Raw genomic sequence first — 8,077 nt, 5'->3', positions numbered from 1 at the left:
CTTCATATATTACACTACATACACTACGATATCATGTACGTCGTGATATTATGCACGCTCCTTTCCCTCCATAGCTTCTGCCAACGTGAGTGTAAGCTAGCTCAACAAGTAGACTTAGAGGATACGTATACGAGACTGCTTGGTGGATCTATGTGTGCATGTGTAGAGAAATATTACACATTCAACTCTATCCATATTGAAAAATAGAGATCGTTGCATGTATTTGCATTTTTCGACCGCAAGAGTGTGATTATTTATGAGTATTTTTTAAATTATCAAATCAAGTGCTATGGTTTTAAGGTGAAGGTAAGACAACAAAGTTATGATATTTGCATTTTCTATTCAAGTTATAGCCCTTAGGTTAGATATCAAAATTAGTTACTTAACATTAATGTTTAAAATGTTAATGTTGACAAAAAAAAAAAAAGAATATGGAAGTCTCAATCTTATGGAAATGTCAATAGATAATTTTGAAAAAAATATATAAAACAAAAAAAAAATAATAAATTAAATTTATAAAAAAACATATTTTACGATTTTAAATATATTAAAATACATATTATTCACTCGAGATAAAAGAGATCATCATAATTACTATGAATTTTAATGTTTAACAATTCAAAAACTATGAAAAGGTTGTAATGAATAATTATTAGAAAAAAAAATTAATTTTCCAACTTATTGATCGAAAAAATTATTCATCATCTTTTTCAAAATTAAAATTAAAGTTGGATCTATAAATAATTAAATAAATAAACAAAGAAAAGAAAAAGAAAAATGTAGGAATGAACTCTACAATTTGCTTTTCATTGACAGTGCCCGAGAGTATTGACAAGGACCATTATATTCTTTTTTTCATTAATGTCCCTATCTAATATTGTCAACCAAATCCTCATATTGTATAAAAATGGACCATATATTTAATAAAAATATCAATACATAATATTAATAATAATCCTCTTCCTCGTTTAAAATAATAAATTTTTATATGTCGGTTTAAATATTCTTATAAATTTTTTAAAAGTTTTCATGGACTATGAGATCTCACGTGGGTTGAAAAAGAGAATATAGGAATGTGAAAACCTCTCCCTAACAAACATGTTTTAAAACCGTAATGCTGACGGCGATGCATAACGAGTCAAAATGGATAATATCTACTACCGGCGTACTTAGATTGTTACACTGACATCCGTATTTTCATTAAATTGAGATCTCTACATTTTTCGTCAATATTGTCATTTAGAACTTGAGTGTTAATATTACTCTCTTTAATTTTTAGTCATGAAAATTTTGAAGTTAAAAGTTTATTATGATTTCATGCAAGTAACATAGGTGAAATAATATTTGAGATTTCAAACATATGCATCGTCAAATTTGTAATAGGACACAAGAACAGACGAACAACGTTGTTTATTTGCAAAAACTACTAACCATTATGTTGTTGCATTGCATTGTAATGAAACTATAAAAAGATGGTGGAATTCTGAGAAGATTTCCAAACCCATCATAACAAGACATGACCAAACTGATTATTTAAACATAACATTGAAATGGAAAATTGAAGAAGAAACCAGAAAGGGAAATGAAAGGATTTGGTTTCAAGCAAGACATTGGAAGCCAGACTGAACCTTCTTTCCACAGTAGTTCAAAAGCAAGCTGAGGGAAACTGAGAGGTCAATCTTAAGACCCAAAGGCTCTGGCCTTCACTGCCGTGATTAGGGTGCAGCATGGGGACTTTGGTAGTGAGCCGATCATTATGTGCACTAGATCATCCAGCAAGTCGGTGCAGATGTCGAGCTTCAGGGTGTCCCTAGGGCACTTGGGGAGTGATGGTGGCTGCCTTGACGGGGTGGGCTTGTGGGGCTTGGGTGGCGGCGGTGGGCAAGGGACATAGGTGGAGCTGACCATAGTGAAGAAAAGGAGGTTGAGGAGGAGGAGGGCAATGGGTGAAGAGAGCTTGGAAGCCATTTGTGAAGAAATATTCAAGGGTTTGTAGGTTTGTGTGATGGCTTGTGAAGAATTATGAGAAGGGTTAGGGTTTTTATAGATGGGGTTTGGGAATTTGTTGTATTTTAACACAAAAATTCCCCACTTTTTCATTACTTTATTAAGTTTTGAGGAATTGATTTGAGAGAAATGAGTTTTTAATTAGTTTGTCTTTTTTTAAATATTATAAAAATATCTGGCCTACAAAATAGACTAAGTGATGTTTGATAATAAGATATCAAATAGTATTTAAAAAAAATTATTGTGGTATGTATGGTTTGAAAATAATATTTGATAGAACCCTGGAAGACAAGTGGGTAATAGATGATAATCTAGAAATTATTTTTAGCATAAATAATTTTTAAAAATATAATATGAGTTATTTTTTTATTTTTTTATTATTATTATTTTTTTTTAATTTAACTATGAGATCCACGTTAGTTGGAAGGAGGAATGAAAACAATTTTTTTATAAGGGTTTGGAAATCTCTCCCTAGTAAATTGTAAAATTAGCACAATATATAATGAGTCAGATAAATATACGTTAACAATGAGTTTTGGTACATATTGATGTTAGTATAACGTAACAATACAACTTCTAAAACATGACAAGACTATGATTGTTATTACATGCATTCTTTGATAGTCTTTTAAATTTTACTTAAGATGAAAATGGTGATAAGATAAATGTTAAGGATAGTTGACCATTCATTATAAGGCAAATATCTAGATATTTGCCTTACATTACGGGTTACCATATTTGCCATTTTACTAAATGCAAATATATTGTATTCATTTATTATTCTTTTCTTTTATCGCTATTTCCTTATTATTTGTAATTTACCTTATTTCTGTATTCTGTAAATGATTATAAATAAGAGAACTCTCACCACCATTTGGGAGTGGTGGATTAATCAAACATTCACATGGTATCAGAGCCCTTTCGGTTTAACAACCCTGATCCTTTCTTCTCTATGGCTTCCGAATCTTGTTATCATCTTCTTCCTTTCAATACTCTAATCCATATGATCACCATCAAACTTTCTTCCTCCAATTATCTTCTTTGGAAAAGCCAACTTCTCCCTCTCCTTGAAAGTCAAGGCATGCTGGGCTATGTCGATGGAACTATGGTTCCACCACCTCGCTTTGAACCAGAAACCTCCTCAACATTCAACCCCAAATATTTGGCATGGAGAGCAGCCGCTCAACGACTTCTCTGTCTCCTGCTCTCCTCTCTCACTGAGGAAGCCATGGCTGTTGTCGTTGGTCTCTCTACTGCACGTGATGTTTGGCTTGCGTTGGAAACTACGTTCAGCCATCAGTCAAAAGCTCGTGAACTGAGACTCAAGGATGACTTGCAGTTGATGAAACGTGGCACAAAACCTGTTGCTGAGTATGCCCGTGCCTTCAAAAAAATTTGTGACCAACTTCATGCCATTGGCAGACCCGTCGAGGACATTGATAAAGTGCACTGGTTCCTTCGTGGACTCGGCACCGAATTTTCAGCTTTTTCTACTGCTCAGATGGCTCTCACCCCTATCCCCTGTTTTGCAGATCTAGTCTCTAAAACTGAAAGTTTTGAGTTGTTCCAGCGCTCCCTTGAGTCCTCTGACTCCACTCCTACAGCATTCATAGCCACTAACCGTGGTCGCACCCATGAAAGTCACCCTGCTTCCTTTACCAACCAGCGAGGTCGTTCTTATTCTCACAAAAACAACTCTTCTAATCGAGGACGAACCCACTCAAGCCAGGGTCGTCGACCACCTCATTGCCAAATATGCTGCAAAGAGGGCCATTATGCTGACCGCTGCAACCAACGGTATGTTCGACCTGATTCTTCTCATGCTCACCTTGCTGAAGCTTTTAACACGTCATGTTCTATTGCTGGACCCGATGCTGCTGATTGGTTTTTGGACACTGGAGCTTCGGCCCATATGACTGCCGACCCATCAATTCTGGATCAGTCTAAAAATTACACGGGTAAGGACTCTGTGATTGTAGGAAACGGTGCATCCCTACCCATTACCCACATCGGTACTCTTTCTCCTGTTCCAAATATTCACTTATTAGATGTCTTGGTTGTCCCTCACCTTACTAAAAATCTTCTTTCCATAAGTAAATTAACGTCTGATTTTCCTCTCTCCGTTACATTTACTAATAATCTTATTACTATCCAGAATCATCAAACAGGAAGGGTGGTGGCAACCGGTAAAAGAGATGGAGGGCTATATGTGCTGGAGCGCGGCAACTCTGCTTTTATTTCAGCCCTTAAAAACAAATCTTTACGTGCTTCATATGATTTATGGCATGCTCGTCTGGGTCATGTGAATCATTCTGTTATTTCTTTTTTAAATAAAAAAGGTCATCTTTCTCTTACGTCTTTATTGCCTTCTCCATCATTATGTAATACTTGTCAGCTTGCGAAAAGTCATCGATTGCCTTATTCCCGCAATGAACGTAGGTCGTCTCATGTGTTAGATCTTATTCATTGTGATCTTTGGGGTCCTTCTCCCGTCAAATCAAATTCGAGTTTTCTTTATTATGCTATTTTTATTGATGATTATTCTCGATTCACTTGGTTTTACCCTTTAAAATTTAAATCTGATTTTTTTGATATTTTTCTTCAATTTCAAAAATTTGTGGAAAATCAATATTCTTCTCGTATCAAGGTATTTCAAAGCGATGGTGATACCGAATTTACTAGTACTTGTTTCAAAACTCATTTACGTAATTCTGGCATCCACCATCAACTCTCTTGTCCATATACACCTGCTCAAAATGGTCGTGTTGAGAGAAAACATCGTCATGTGACTGAGACTGGCTTGGCCCTTCTCGTTCACTCTCATCTTTCTCCTCGTTTTTGGGTTGACGCCTTCAACACTGCAGCTTATATTATCAACCGGTTGCCTACTCCACTTCTTGGAGGTAAGTCACCCTTTGAACTTCTTTATGGCTACACTCCACATTATGACAATTTTCATCCCTTTGGTTGTCGTGTTTATCCTTATTTGCGTGATTATATGCCTAACAAGCTTTCTCCCCGCAGCATTCCTTGTATTTTTTTGGGTTATAGTCCCATTCATAAAGGGTTCCGCTGTCTTGATCCCGCCACCACTAAGCTATATATCACCTGCCATGCTCAATTTGATGAAACTCACTTTCCTGCTATCCCTAGCTCCCAAGCCCAACCTTTTTCCACTATTCCTATTTCAAATTTCTTGGAACCACATCTTCATCATATTGATTCATCCCCCCCTACCACTTCATCACCGCACATTCCTCAATCCAGTTCATCCCCGTGTGATATTTATTCTGACCTTGTAGAGTAGTCTGTGCAGGTTGATACTTCTCTTGCAGGTTCCACTTTGCCACCCTCGACTTCTAATTCAACCTCTATTGAACCTCCTGTTGATTTCTCTTCTTTGGGCACTCATCCTATGATCACACGCGCCAAAGCTGGTATATTCAAGACTCGTCATCCAGCAAATCTTGGTATGTTGGGCTCATCTGGACTTCTCTCTGCTCTTCTTGCATCCACTGAGCCAAAAGAATTCAAATCTGCGGCTAAGAATCCTGCTTGGGTGGCTGCCATGGATGAAGAAATTCGAGCGTTACAACAAAATGATACTTGGACTTTGGTTCCTCGCCCTGCCAACACCAACATCGTGGGCTCTAAATGGGTGTTTCGTATTAAATATTTGCCCGATTGATCTGCCGAGCGTTTCAAGGCTCGTCTCGTTGCCAAAGATTTTACTCAGGTTCCTGGTCTTGACTACACTGACACTTTCAGTCCGGTTGTCAAAGCTACCACTGTTCGTGTTGTGCTTTCTATTGCAGTCACAAATAAATGGCCTCTTCGACAACTTGATGTCAAGAATGCTTTTCTCAATGGAACACTTATTGAACGTGTTCATATGGAACAACCTCCTGGGTATGTTGATCCTCGATTTCCTATGCATGTTTGTCTATTAAAGAAAGCTCTCTATGGCTTAAAGCAAGCTCCTCGTGCTTGGTTTCAGCGTTTTAGCTCATTTCTTCTCACACTTGGGTTTTCTTGCAGTCGCGCTGACACGTCCCTTTTTGTCTTTCATCAGCAATCTAACCTTATCTATTTGCTTCTTTATGTTGATGACATTATTATTACCGGCAACAACTCATCTCTTATTAACAGCTTTACTCACAAGCTTCATTCTGAGTTTGCTACCAAAGATTTGGGTTCTCTCAGTTACTTTCTTGGTCTTGAAGCTTCACCCACTCCTGATGGTCTCTTTATCAGTCAGTTAAAATATGCTCGAGATATTCTTACTCGTGCTCAGTTGCTCGATAGCAAACCAGTTCACACTTCCATGGTTGTTTCTCAACACCTGACTGCTGATGGTTCTCCTTTCTCTGATCCTACTCTCTACAGATCTCTTGTTGGCGCCCTTCAGTACTTGACTATTACGCGGCCAGATATTGCCTATGCTGTCAATTCTGTCAGTCAATTCTTGCATGCCCCTACTGCAGATCACTTTCTTACTGTCAAACGTATTCTTCGCTATGTCAAAGAAACACTCCACTTTGGTCTTATCTTTCGTCCATCCACTGTTCCTAGTACGCTAGTCGCTTATTCGGATGCTGACTGGGCTGGTTGTCTCGATACTCGTCGTTCTACATCCAGCTATTCTATTTATCTTGGTAACAATCTCATTTCTTGGAGTGCCAAAAAGCAACCTACTGTATCACGCTCCAGCTGTGAATCTGAGTATCGTGCTCTTGCCACAACTGCTGCTGAACTTCTTTGGGTTACGCATCTTTTGCATGACCTCAAGGTTCCTATTTCACAGCAGCCCTTACTCTTATGTGACAACAAAAGTGCTATTTTTTTGAGCTCTAATCCTGTTTCTCACAAGCGGGCCAAGCATGTTTGATATGAACCACGACCAAGGAATTTCCATACCTGAAGGTCCAATTACAAGGACGAGAGCTAAGACTCTCATCTCCAAGTTGCTGACATCTTCACAAAGANNATTTAAACCATAATAATCTAGTTGCAACAATTTAGGTGAGGAGTCTTGTAAGTTTTTAGAGGAAACAAGGCCAAAAATCGCGTCGAAAAACAAAATCGTGAAATCGTCCTACTTCGGCAAGAAACTAAATTTTTCTTGGTTTTTAACTTCATTTACTAAGCGCAATGAGTATAAAAAAAATACAATAAAAATATATATGGATAGGTGGACTAGTGATCTTGAATTCTTGTGAAAGAATCAATTTAATTCAAGTTACAGTTTAGAAGATAAAAAAATCCAAAATAAATAGATTGATATAGAATTTGACCAGAATCTAGACAATCGTAAAGATGAGAGGAAGAAGACGAATGGCGGAGGGACGCATGTCAGGAAGGGAGAGGGCCGCTAGTTGCTGGAAAAATGGGACATGATATGAACCACGACCAAGGAATTTCCATACCTGAAGGTCCAATTACAAGGACGAGAGCTAAGAAGCTACAACAAACCTTATACAGTTATATTCAAGTTATGGTGAGCTCATCAAAGGAAATTCTAGAAGACGCTGGAGACCTCCCTTATATGTTGTGCAAAGTTGAGCTTCAAGAAAGAGATGAATTAAATGCACTTTAAGTTGTATTTAATGAACTCCACTGAATTTATGAAACTAGTCCAAGGATGAGTCAATAAGCACATTTTATTAATTGCATTATTTTATTATAGTTTAAATATTTGTTTGTCATATTTAAGCTAGTTTTAAATATAGGAGTTAAGGTTATATTGTAACCCACATAGGTTACTATATTCCACCATTAACTAGCCATTTTAATATGGAGGTTATGGGTATTTTTCATTTACTAGCCCATTTAATTTGGGAGTTATATATCCATAGGTTAAGGTTGTAAGGGCTATATAAAGCCTTCTTTTCTTTGATTAGACATCAGATTTTGAAATTAAGAATAGAATTTCTATTTTAGCTTTGTTGAGAGCTAAACTTTCTTTACAAATTCTTGTGTTTAGAACTTGCATGTAGAGTCATTCAAGTGGTATTGATCAAACCTCTTGTGGAGTGATTCGAATCACGAGTTTAGAAACGAGTTTTCTTTA

At 37.1% G+C, this 8,077-nt stretch overlaps 1 pseudogene; it reads right to left on the bottom strand.

Moving 5' to 3' along the window:
- Positions 1-1,566: 1,566 nt before the first annotated feature.
- Positions 1,567-1,968, bottom strand: LOC111471906 (annotated as a pseudogene).
- Positions 1,969-8,077: the final 6,109 nt, after the last annotated feature.

The sequence above is a fragment of the Cucurbita maxima genome, unplaced genomic scaffold (assembly GCF_002738345.1).
Source record: "Cucurbita maxima cultivar Rimu unplaced genomic scaffold, Cmax_1.0 Cma_Scf00060, whole genome shotgun sequence".
Classification (NCBI taxonomy): domain Eukaryota; kingdom Viridiplantae; phylum Streptophyta; class Magnoliopsida; order Cucurbitales; family Cucurbitaceae; genus Cucurbita; species Cucurbita maxima.
The sequence above is the reverse complement of the archived record's forward strand: the minus strand, read 5'-3'. Positions and strand labels throughout refer to the sequence as shown.